At 53.8% G+C, this 10,419-nt stretch overlaps 1 long non-coding RNA gene across 1 annotated transcript; it reads left to right on the forward strand.

Annotated features, from left to right (window-relative positions):
- Positions 1-53: 53 nt before the first annotated feature.
- Positions 54-2,015, forward strand: LOC139436652 (uncharacterized). Its single transcript, XR_011645917.1, has 2 exons — positions 54-566; positions 1,402-2,015. It is a non-coding gene; the product is annotated as an uncharacterized lncRNA (long non-coding RNA).
- The last annotated feature ends 8,404 nt before the right edge of the window (positions 2,016-10,419 follow it).

The following is a 10,419-nucleotide window of genomic DNA, read 5'->3' on the forward strand; positions in this document are numbered from 1 at the left end:
CCGGCCCCGCGCCCGCCCCCAGCCCCGCAGCCCGCGGCGCCCCGAGCCGAGCCCGGGAGCCCCGACAGCTGAGCGCCCCGCGCGGGGAGCCCGGCCGCTGGGCGCCGTCCAGGGGGTCCTCCACAGGGACAAGCAGAGAGGACGGAGAAGGGGGCCGCGGCACCCCCACCCAAGGGCTCCCCGACGCCGGAGGGGACGGCAGCCAGCTGGGTGCCCTCCCCCCGGGGACCCGGGGCGCGGGGAGGGAGCGGGGCGGGGCGGGCTGCCTCCGCCGCCCCCCACCCTCGGCGGGACTGAGCCCCCGGGCAGAGGCTCTTGTTTCCTCTCATTGCGAGATGCAGGAGTCCCCGCATTCCGACCACTCGGGAGCGTTTTGGGTGGGATCTGGGTAAATTGAGTCCTGGTCCTGAGACCCGCAGCCGCTTTCCCGCGCTCCGCCGCATCTGGGGAGCGATGGGGCAGTGCGCTGCGGCGCCGGAGGTCCAGCCCGCCCGCTCTCTCCCTGCTCCCCCTCGCCCTTGGGCCGCTCGCTGGGAGAAGAGGATGGGTGGGTGCCCCGGCATCGGGTGAGTGCTGCGCTGGAGGTGAGGGGGAGGGAGGCCGGAGGGGAGTGGAGCACCCAGAGCTTCTTTCCCCTGAGAGGCAGGGCCACCGAGGCAGAGCGAACTGCCCTCCCGGGGCGGCGATGCAAAGCAGGCTCCACGTGGCTTCTTTAAAAAAGACCCCGCACCTCCCGGGGGGCCGCAGCTCCCCTGTTGCTGGGGGTCTGCTGGACGCCCTTCCTGGCCAGCCCCTCCAAGCAGGTGGATCAGATCCCGACCCCTCAGCGGCTGGCGTGGAGCGGGCCTCCCGGGTCCTGCCCCCCACGCTGGGCTCTGTCACCCCCCCAGCCGGGGCTCTGTGGCTGCCAGGGCTCTCTGCAGTCACCCCCGTAGGGCTGAGGGAGAACCGGGCCCGCCTGCAGCCGGCGAGTGGGACCCCCGAGGTGGGGCCGGGGGAGCTGCGCCCTAGTTGTGGTTCTGACGGGCTCGGCGTGAATTCGCTTGCTTCTCTGGGCTTTGTCTATACTCAGCCGTAAAACGAAGGGTGACCCCGGGTACCCGCCGCGGGCCTCTCAAGCTCTCCCGGCTCCAGGACTCGGTGGCGCCTTCTGCACCCACCGAGCTTTCCCAGGGTGAGCGCTGCGTCTGGGGAGCCCCCGGCCCCGAGCCCTGCGACGCGCTCCCCGGCGGAGCCCCCGGGCCCGCGGCCGCGTTCGGCGACTCCCACCAGCGGCTTCTTTTCAGCTGGAGGAAAACTGGGAAAACACTGAAATGTGTGCGTGTGCTTGGCTGGTTGGAAGGGAGTGGAGAACTTCCAGACATTTTTCCTCTGGCGTTTTTCACTTTTTTGTTTTTCCAGGTTTTCAGCCGCGGGAGGCCTGTGCCAGGGCTGCTTCTCCCCCTTCCTGCACGTCCTCGCGCCGCAGTCCCTCTCCGTCTAGCAGGGCCGCGGAGCAGGGGTCTAGACAGCTGTCCTCACCAAACCATCGGGCTCAGGACACCCACAGGACTGCTGCTCCCCTCCTCCCTAAAGAAAGCGCCTCGTCTCTGGACCGCCAGGCTCCAATTCAGAATCCTCGGACCGCACCGGCTGGGTCAGGGGGGTGGCCGTGGGGACAGCTGGCCTTGCGTCCTCCCACAAGCAGCCCCCCCCCCCGGGGGTGCACGTCAGCATCACGCGCAATCGTGGGCGGAAGGGCCCACACAGGCGCTGGAAGCAGATTCAGGGATGTTTTGGTGGAACCTTCTGAGGGCCTGGGTACGGAAACATGAGGGGTGCAGCCCAAGTGGCGTCTTTTCAAGTACTGTGCTGGGCAGGGCCCAGGCCACCGACTATGTGCACGGCCTTGGAGCTCTGTACTAGCCAATTACCCGAGGCTGCGTGCTCCCACCTCCCCCAACCCCTCCATTGCTTGTTTTGGTGTGCGTGTCTTTGAGCAGTTTGGTTTTTTTTAGATTTATTTATTTACTTTATTTTTCTTTGTTTATTCCCCTTCCCCCAGATGGTTCTCTCCTCTGACTGCTCATTTTTCACTCGCCTTCTCCAGGAGGCACCTGATCAAACCCAGACCTCCCGTGGGTAGGCAGGCACCCAACTGGATGAGCTCCATCCGCCTCCCATTTGAGCACGGTTTCATTTCTCCCCAGAACGCCCTCTTCTGTTCCATCCATTTTCATCCATCTATAGTCGGGGCCACTGCCTAGTCTTTTTAAAACACCCAGATCCCAGGAGATGGCTATTCCTTCCCACTCGTGGCTGTATCGCCCGGTGGTGGAAAGCTTCAAGAACTGACCCCCATCAGGCACTGGAGGAGCCACTGGGGAGGGTCCACAGAGCTCCGTCACGCCCCACTGAAGCGGGGCTGCCCACGGCCTGCTGGCGTTATTGTCAACTGAAACCCCAGATTTGGAGAAATGTGATGACTTTGGCCCGTTGTGCTTCTAGGCCATTTTGCTCTAGTGGAAGGGAGTGGACACCCCACCTGGCAATCATGCCTGGAAGAGGCAGACCCGGGGTCAGGAGAGGGCGATGGGGGGTGGGCAGAGAGGACATGCTCCTTGCTGTGGGCCCTGTGTGGACTGTAGCAGATGGAGGGCTCTCCTGGCCTGGGGCTATGAAGGCTCCAGCTCTATGCGGCGTCCACGCCTCCACAGCTGGGTGGCAGCCTCGGTGTGGACTTGGTGTGGGCTCCCGAGAAGTCTCCGTGTGCGTCCTTGTTTGGGAGCCATTGGTTCATGTACTCCCTTACAGGCAGCTCGCATTGCCTAGGAGTCTACGCAGGAGGCACAAAGGTTTTGGGAAGCAGACTTGGCCCAGTGGTTAGGGCATCCGTCTACCACAAGGGAGGTCCGTGGTTCAAACCCCAGGCCTCCTTGACCTGTGTGGAGCTGGCCATGCGCAGTGCTGATGCGCGCAAGGAGTGCCCTGCCACGCAGGGGTGTCCCCCGCGTAGGGGAGCCCCACGCTCAAGGAGTGCTCCGCATAAGGAGAGCCGCCCAGCGCGAAAGAAAGTGCAGCCTGCCCAGGAATGGCGCCACACACATGGAGAGCTGACACAACAAGATGACGCAGCAAAAAGAGACACAGATTCCTGTGCCGCTGACAACAACAGAAGCGGACAAAGAAGAACGTGCAGCAAATAGACACAGAGAACAGACAACTGGGGCAGGCAGGCAAGGGGAGAGAAATAAATAAAAATAAATCTTTAAAAAAAAAAGGGTCTACGCTATGCCACCACCGCTCTAGGAATGCAAAGACGGCTTGAGCTGGACCGGCTCTGAGGGTGCCCCTAGGGAGTCTGGGAGCCGGACCTGGTGAGTGAGGGCCCCGAGGTCACAGGCGATGGGGTGCTGGACTGGGTGGGGCCGAGTGGGAGGCCTCCTGGAGGGTCGGCTCCAGGGCTCGGGCAGGGGCACTTCTGGGAGGGAGGAAACCCAGTAGGGACCAGGGACATGAAACAGCCTTATGGGTTTGGGGATCTGAAAGTAACATGGGGTGGCCCAAGCCTGGCTTGGAGGCCTCAAGTGCTAAGGAGTGGGGGCTGCCTCTCTTGGGGCTCATTAAACACAAGGGATTCTGTGTTTCCTGTGGGTGTAGAAGGCTGCAAGAAAGCAGTCCTTCCACCCCAAAATAAGAAGGAGCCAGAAAATCTACAGGCTCCTCACTTCTGAGTCCATCAGAGAGCTGAGGCAAGGTAAACTGAGTTCCACAGAGGGCCAGGCCTTCCCGGGAGAGGTGAGATATGCAAACAGACCCACTTTGGGCCAGGCACAGGGGGAAGAGGCAGCTGCTCTGGAAGTGGGAAGAATAGAGAAGCTGAAATATTAACCAAACTGTGGACAGTCCCATGGGCTGGTGTGACCGGTTAGTGTAGGAAACCAGAAGCAAGGGAGCTTGCGCCCACAGAGGGGCAGGGGCCGGAGATGCCCACTCCCAGGCTCGGCTGCCACAGGGGACAGGCAGGAAACCACCCTCCTCCCCAGACCCTTCTCATAGGAAGCAAAAGCCTATCAAGGCGTACAGGGCACAAGGCAGAGTTTGACGACATGGGAGCAGCTGGGATGCTGGGAAAGCCCCACGCCAGGCTCACAGGGCCTGCCCACAAAGGGAATTTTTTTTTTAAGATTTATTTTATTTCTCCCCCCACCTCGTTGTTTGCATTCACTGTCTGTTCTCTGTGTCTGTTCGTTATTGCTCATCTTCTTTTTAGGAGACACTGGAAACTGAACTCGGGACCTCCCATGTGGAAGGGAGTTGCCCAATCACCTGAGGCAGCTCCACTCCCTGCTTGTTGAATCTCTCATTGTGTTTCCTCATTGTGTCTCTTTGTTGCATCAGCCCATCCTGCCAGCTTGCCATCTTGCTCATCTTCTTTAGCAGGCCCTGGGAACTGAAGCTGGGACCTCCCATGTGGTAAGTGGGTGTCCTATTGCTTGAGCCACGTCTGCTTCCCCATGAAGTGAATTTATCCAGAGAATCAACCTTCTCCTGCCCCCACCAAAGCCCAGCATGGAGTAAGAAGTAAAAACGTGGAGAGAGACCCACTCTGTGGTCCAACCCCACAGGGAGTAGGAAAGCTGAGAATGGAATAGAAACCCTGAGAACAACCCTCTGGTATATGGTCATATGATGGAATATTATTCAGCTGTAAAAAAGAATGAAGTACTGATATGTGATACAACACGGATGAACCTTAAAAATGTGATGCTAAATGAAAGAATCTAGATAAACAAAACCCACAGAATGCATGACTCCATTTAAATGAAATGCCCTGAATAGGCAAATCCATAGAGACAAAGTAGATTGTGATTTGCCCAGGGCTGGGGACGCTGGAGGAAACGGGAGATGATGACGAAAGGGGAACGGGGCCTGGCGTGATCCCGTGCTCAGCTGTTCTCTAGAACCGTGGTCGCCCATCTCCGTCATCTTCTCTCCCACCTACGTGCATGTCACCACCCCGTGGAAAATTCAACAGACATGGGCATGAGCCCCCTGAGGGCCCAGAACTGTCTTTTTGGTTGTGAACTAAAGGCCGACAAAGATGATCACTTTAAGGTGGATAACGATGAAAACGAGCACCAGTTATCTTCAAGAACAGTCAGTTTAGGGGCTGGTGCGAAGGATGAATTGCACGTTGTTGAAGCAGAGGCAACGCATTATGAGGACAGTCCACTTAAAGTAACTCTGAAAACGTCCATACAGCCGTCGGTTTCCCTTGGAGGCTCTGAAATAACACCCCCTGTGGTCTTGGATTGAAGTGTGGTTCTGGTCTGTGGGTATTTGTGGACAGCCCTTGGGAGCTTGCTTGGATGAAGAGGCAGAGTCAGAAGACAAAGAGGGGGGATGTGAAACTCTTAAGCATATCTGGAAAAGGATCTGCCCTGGAAATGGTAGCAAGTTTCCACAGAAAAAAGTAAAACTTGCTGATGAAAATGATGATGATGAAAATGAAGAAGGTGATGAAGATGATGATGAGAAAACGGAAGAAAATCTCCAGTGAAGAAATCTATCGGAGAAACTCCAGTCAAAAATGCACAAAAGTCAAACCAGAATGGAAAAGACTCAAAAGCATCGACACCAAAATCAAAAGGTCATGAATCCTTACAAAAACAGGAAAAAACTCCTGAAATAGTGAAAGGGCCTAGATCTGTGCAAGACATTAAAGCAAAAACGCAAGCAAAAAGGTGGTTTTCTTCCAAAGTGGAGCCAAATTCATCAATTAAGTGACGAACCTCTTCTGGATGACTGCCCAGGAGGCTAGTCAAGATCTCCGGCAGTGGAGGAGGTCTCTTTAAGAAAAGAGTTTAAACATTTGGTTAAAATTTTCTGTCTTATTTCATTTCTGTAACCGTTGATATCTGGCTGTCATTTTTATAACGCGGAGCGAGAACTTTCCCTGTGGTGTCTGATAAATGTTGTCTGGGCTCCTTTGCCAAGAATGTGTTGTCCAAATCACCTGTTTAGTTTTTAAAGATGGAACTCCACCCTTTGCTTGGTTTTAGGCATGTATGGAATGTTATAGTAGGACATAGTAGTAGCAATGGTCAGACAAATGGTGGGGACACAAAATATACATGTGAAATAAACTCAGTATTTTAATAAAGTGAAAAAAAAGAAAGGAAGGGGGCTACTTTTGGAGGTGATGAAAATGTTTTAAAATTGTGGAAAACTGATGAGATTCAAGCAGTTGAGCGTCCATCTACACATGGGAGGTCCCTGGTTCTGTTCCCAGTGCTTCCAAAAGAAGACGAGCAAGACAGCCAGCTGGTGCAGTGAGCTGATGCAACGAGGAGACACAACGAGAGACACCAAAAGCAGGAAGCGGAGGTGGCTCAAGCAATTGGGTGTTTCCCTCCCATATGGCAGATCCCAGGTTTGGTGCCCGGTGCCTCCTAAAATGAAGACAAGTAGACACAGAGAGCAGACAGCTAGCACAAACAGTGGGGCAGGGGGTGGGGGAGGGATGAGAAATAAATTAAATTAAATTAAAGAAATCTTTTAAAAAATTGATTGTGGTGCTGGTTTCACAATTCCGTGACTATACTAACAGCCGGTGAGATGGACATTTTAAATGGGTGAGTTATATGGGATGTGAATAATATCTCAATGAAGCTCTTTTAAAAAAACCCTCCGACAGATGCCCTGTCAGCACTAGGTAACAGCCAGCTGCTAGAGGGGTCGGAAGTGTGCGGGGCACTAAAGGTAACTATGGCAACAATGAAATTCTAACCCAGCTCGCTTACTGACCAGGTGAACTCGACTTCTCCCACCAATGTCCTGACAAAGAAGAGGCTTGCCCATTTCCTGTTTAAATATCACCCTTCAGTCTCCACTGTTCTTCTATACAAAAAAGAGCAAGAAAAGCCACCTGTTGTGAAGTGATAAAACAATCTGAAGCATCAGGCTTAGGGATGACTCAGAGACTGGAACTTTCAGGTAAGAACGTACAACGACTGATGCTCATAATTGCTAAAAGGTGGAAGCAACGCAAGCGTCCATCAACAGATGCATGGATGTAGAATATGTGGTATATCAACGTGATGGAATATTATTAAGCCATGAAGAGGCATGAAGCCCTGAAAATGCAACAACATGGAAGGGCCTTGGAGACATCACCTTGAGCGAAATAAGCCGAACATGAAAGAACAAGTCTTGTACGATCTGTGTTATAGGAAGTAATTAAAATATACGAATCCACAGAGTCAGAAATTAGAACACAGGTTACCAAGGGAATGGGGAGCTTGTCAGTTAGGAAAAACGTATGCAACTTCCAACGATAGCGCCTGACACCAGCTGCACGTTTGGTAATTCTCGAGAGTGACTCACAGAACTCACTGAAAGCGCCTGCCTAGGGTTACAGTTTTAATCTAGTAAAAGGATAGAGCAGGAAGAAGCCAGCAGAGGCACAGGCCGAGGGCGGGGACTCTCTTCCATACAGGTTTCCCTGTCGGTGTGCAGTTCGACCACATCACTCTCAGGCAAGCAGCCGTGCATTTTCTCAGTCACGGAAGCTCCTTGGGGCTTCCAATGTCCTGAGTTTATAGAGGGTCTCCTTCCATCGGCACGATGATAGAATCCTGTGTTGAGATCCATCTGCAGCAGCCGGGTTGGATTTGCCTGGAAGCCTCACCCCTCGCCCCAATCCCCGGGTGGTCTTTCAGTGGGCCCAGCCCCTCCCCAAGCCTGCAGGAGTGGCTGACCCCCTCCAGGTTGGTGCCTCGTTAGCATATCAACTACCAGGCGTGGTCCTGGGCCCCCCAGGAAGACCAAAAGGCACTCGGATCACAGGAAGTCCCCGAGATTGGGAGCACCAGCCAAGTTCATTATGCCACAGGGGTGCAGGCCCAGCCCGTCCAGTTTCTATTGGGGGTGACTGGAAAAGTTTGGGTCACGGATAGTGGTGGTGGTAGAACAACATCCTTAAGGCAATTAGCACCCTTGAAAGGGCTTAAAATGGGACACTTTATGTTGAATATGTTACCAGAAGAAGAATTAAAAGAGAACTGTTCAGCACGGAGTGAACCCTCGTGTAAATTGTGGACTCTAGCTAATAAACATACTTATAATGAGATTGTTTCACTAATTGTAATAAAGGTATCGTGCACAAAATGTTAATGATAGCAAAAACTGTGTACGGGAAGGGCATGTCGGAACTCTACTTTCTGCATGATTTTTCTGTACACCTACAATTGCTCTAGCAAAAAATAATAACTGGGAAGCAGACTTGGTCCAGTGGATAGGGCATCTGGTACCACATGGGAGGTCTGCGTTTTAAACCCAGGGCCTCCTTGACCCGTGTGGAGCTGGCCCATGCACAGTGCTGATGCGCGCAAGGAGTGCCCTGCCACGCAGGGGTGTCCCCACGTAGGGGAGCCGCACGCGCAAGGAGTGCACCCTGTAAGGAGAGCCGCCCAGCACGAAAGAAAGTGCAGCCTGCCCAGGAATGGCACCACACACACGGAGAGCTGACGTGGCAAGATGACACACACACAAAAAAAACCTAAATAAAAATGACTGCAATTAATTTGTTAAAGATCTAGTGAAAAGATGGATGGTATCCATGAACAGATGGGCAATTGGCAGCAGAGAGAGAAACTGTGAAAGGTGACTGGAGTCACTGTGGGGGGTAGGGGGGTGAGGAGGTGGTCAGGAAATCAAGGCAAGAGGCGGGAAGAGATGGGCTGTGGCTCACGGGTAGGCCATTCTTGTTTTGGAAGGGTCTCGGCAATTACTTAGTTATAATCATCATGATTGTAACTGTTAGTATTGAGAAGTCAGGCTTGAACTACAGAGACACATTTTAAATTATCTTTAAATTTTTACAGTTGAGACTCACATTCTAGCTGCTCTATCATCAAAACTGGCTGCGCCTATGTGTCAGGGTTGAATTGGGTATCCCAGTTTGGCCATTCCTTTTTTTTTTTTAAGATTTATTTTATTTATTTCTCCCCCCTTCCCCCTGTTGACTGCTTTCTGTGTCCATTCGCTGTGTGTTCTTCTGTGTCCGCTTGCATTCTTCTCATGCGGCACCAGGAAACTCTGTCTTTTTGTTGTGTCATCTTACTGAGTCAGCTCTCCGTGTGCGGCTCCACTCCTGGGCGGGCTGCACTGTTTCTGCGCAGGGCGGCTCTCCTGGCGGGGTGCACTCCTTGTGCATGGGGCACCCCTACGTAGGGGACACCCCTGCGTGGCACGGCACTCCTTGCACACGGCAGCACTGCACGTGGGCCAGCTTACCGCATGGGTCAGGAGGCCCTGGGTATGGTAGGCTGGTAGGCAGATGCTCTTATCAGTTGAGCCACAACCGCTTCCCTAGCCATGTCTCGATCCACTGTCCTGTGGGTATGAACCCCTTTATAAATAGGGCCTCCTGAAGATTTTCTTGTAGTTGAGGTGTGGTCCAATGGAATTTGGTTTGACCTTAATCCGGGTTTACTGGAATCCTTTAGAAGCAGAATAAATTCAGACATGCAGAGAGAAAGCCACGGGGACGGGCAGAAGCCAAAGTCAACAGGCCCTGGGAGAAAGGGCCTTGCTGCGATGGGAAAGCCAAGGAACCCAAGGCTTGCAGACTAGCCAGAACGCGGCTGGCCTGGGAGGAAACTGAGCCAATAAATTCCTGTTGATAAGGCAACCCATTGCATTTGCCACGAGCAGTAGGGGAACCAAGAAACTGCACGGAGCACGGGGCAGGGCCAGCCGTATCTGTGGGCAGTGTGGCGGACACTGGCTGTGTGAGTCGAATAACATCAGGGAATGTGCCTCACGGTGAAAGGGGATGTTGACGTGGAGCAGCGGGGGTGGGGGCGGTGGGGTATGTGGGAACCCTTATGTTCTTTAATGTAACATTTTGTGTGATCTATTTATCTTTTTTAAAAAAGACAATTAAAAAATAAATAAAAAGCAGGTAGAGAAAGAAGGAAAAGAAGAGAATATCCTGCTTCTCAGCTCCCTTCCTGCCCCTGACTTCGGCCAATTGAGACCAGTTCCTCTGGCTAAGAGCACTGAGGGCGCAGGGGGTCCCAATCTCTGATAAACTACTGATACCGGGCAGCGGACTTGGCCCAGTGGTTAGGGCGTCCGTCTACCACATGGGAGGTCCGCGGTTCAAACCCCGGGCCTCCTTGACCCATGTGCAGCTGGCCCATGCGCAGTGCTGATGCGCGCAAGGAGTGCCGTGCCACACAGGGGTGTCCCCCGCATAGGGGAGCCCCACATGCAAGGAGTGCACCCCGAAAGGAGAGCCGCCCAGCGCGAAAGAAAGTGCAGCCTGCCCAGGAATGGCGCTGCCCACACGGAGAGCTAACACAGCAAGATGACGCAGCAAAAAGAGACACAGATTCCTGTGCCGCTGACAACAACAGAAGCAGACAAAGA

This window comes from Dasypus novemcinctus, chromosome 16, assembly GCF_030445035.2.
Source record: "Dasypus novemcinctus isolate mDasNov1 chromosome 16, mDasNov1.1.hap2, whole genome shotgun sequence".
NCBI lineage: Eukaryota > Metazoa > Chordata > Mammalia > Cingulata > Dasypodidae > Dasypus > Dasypus novemcinctus.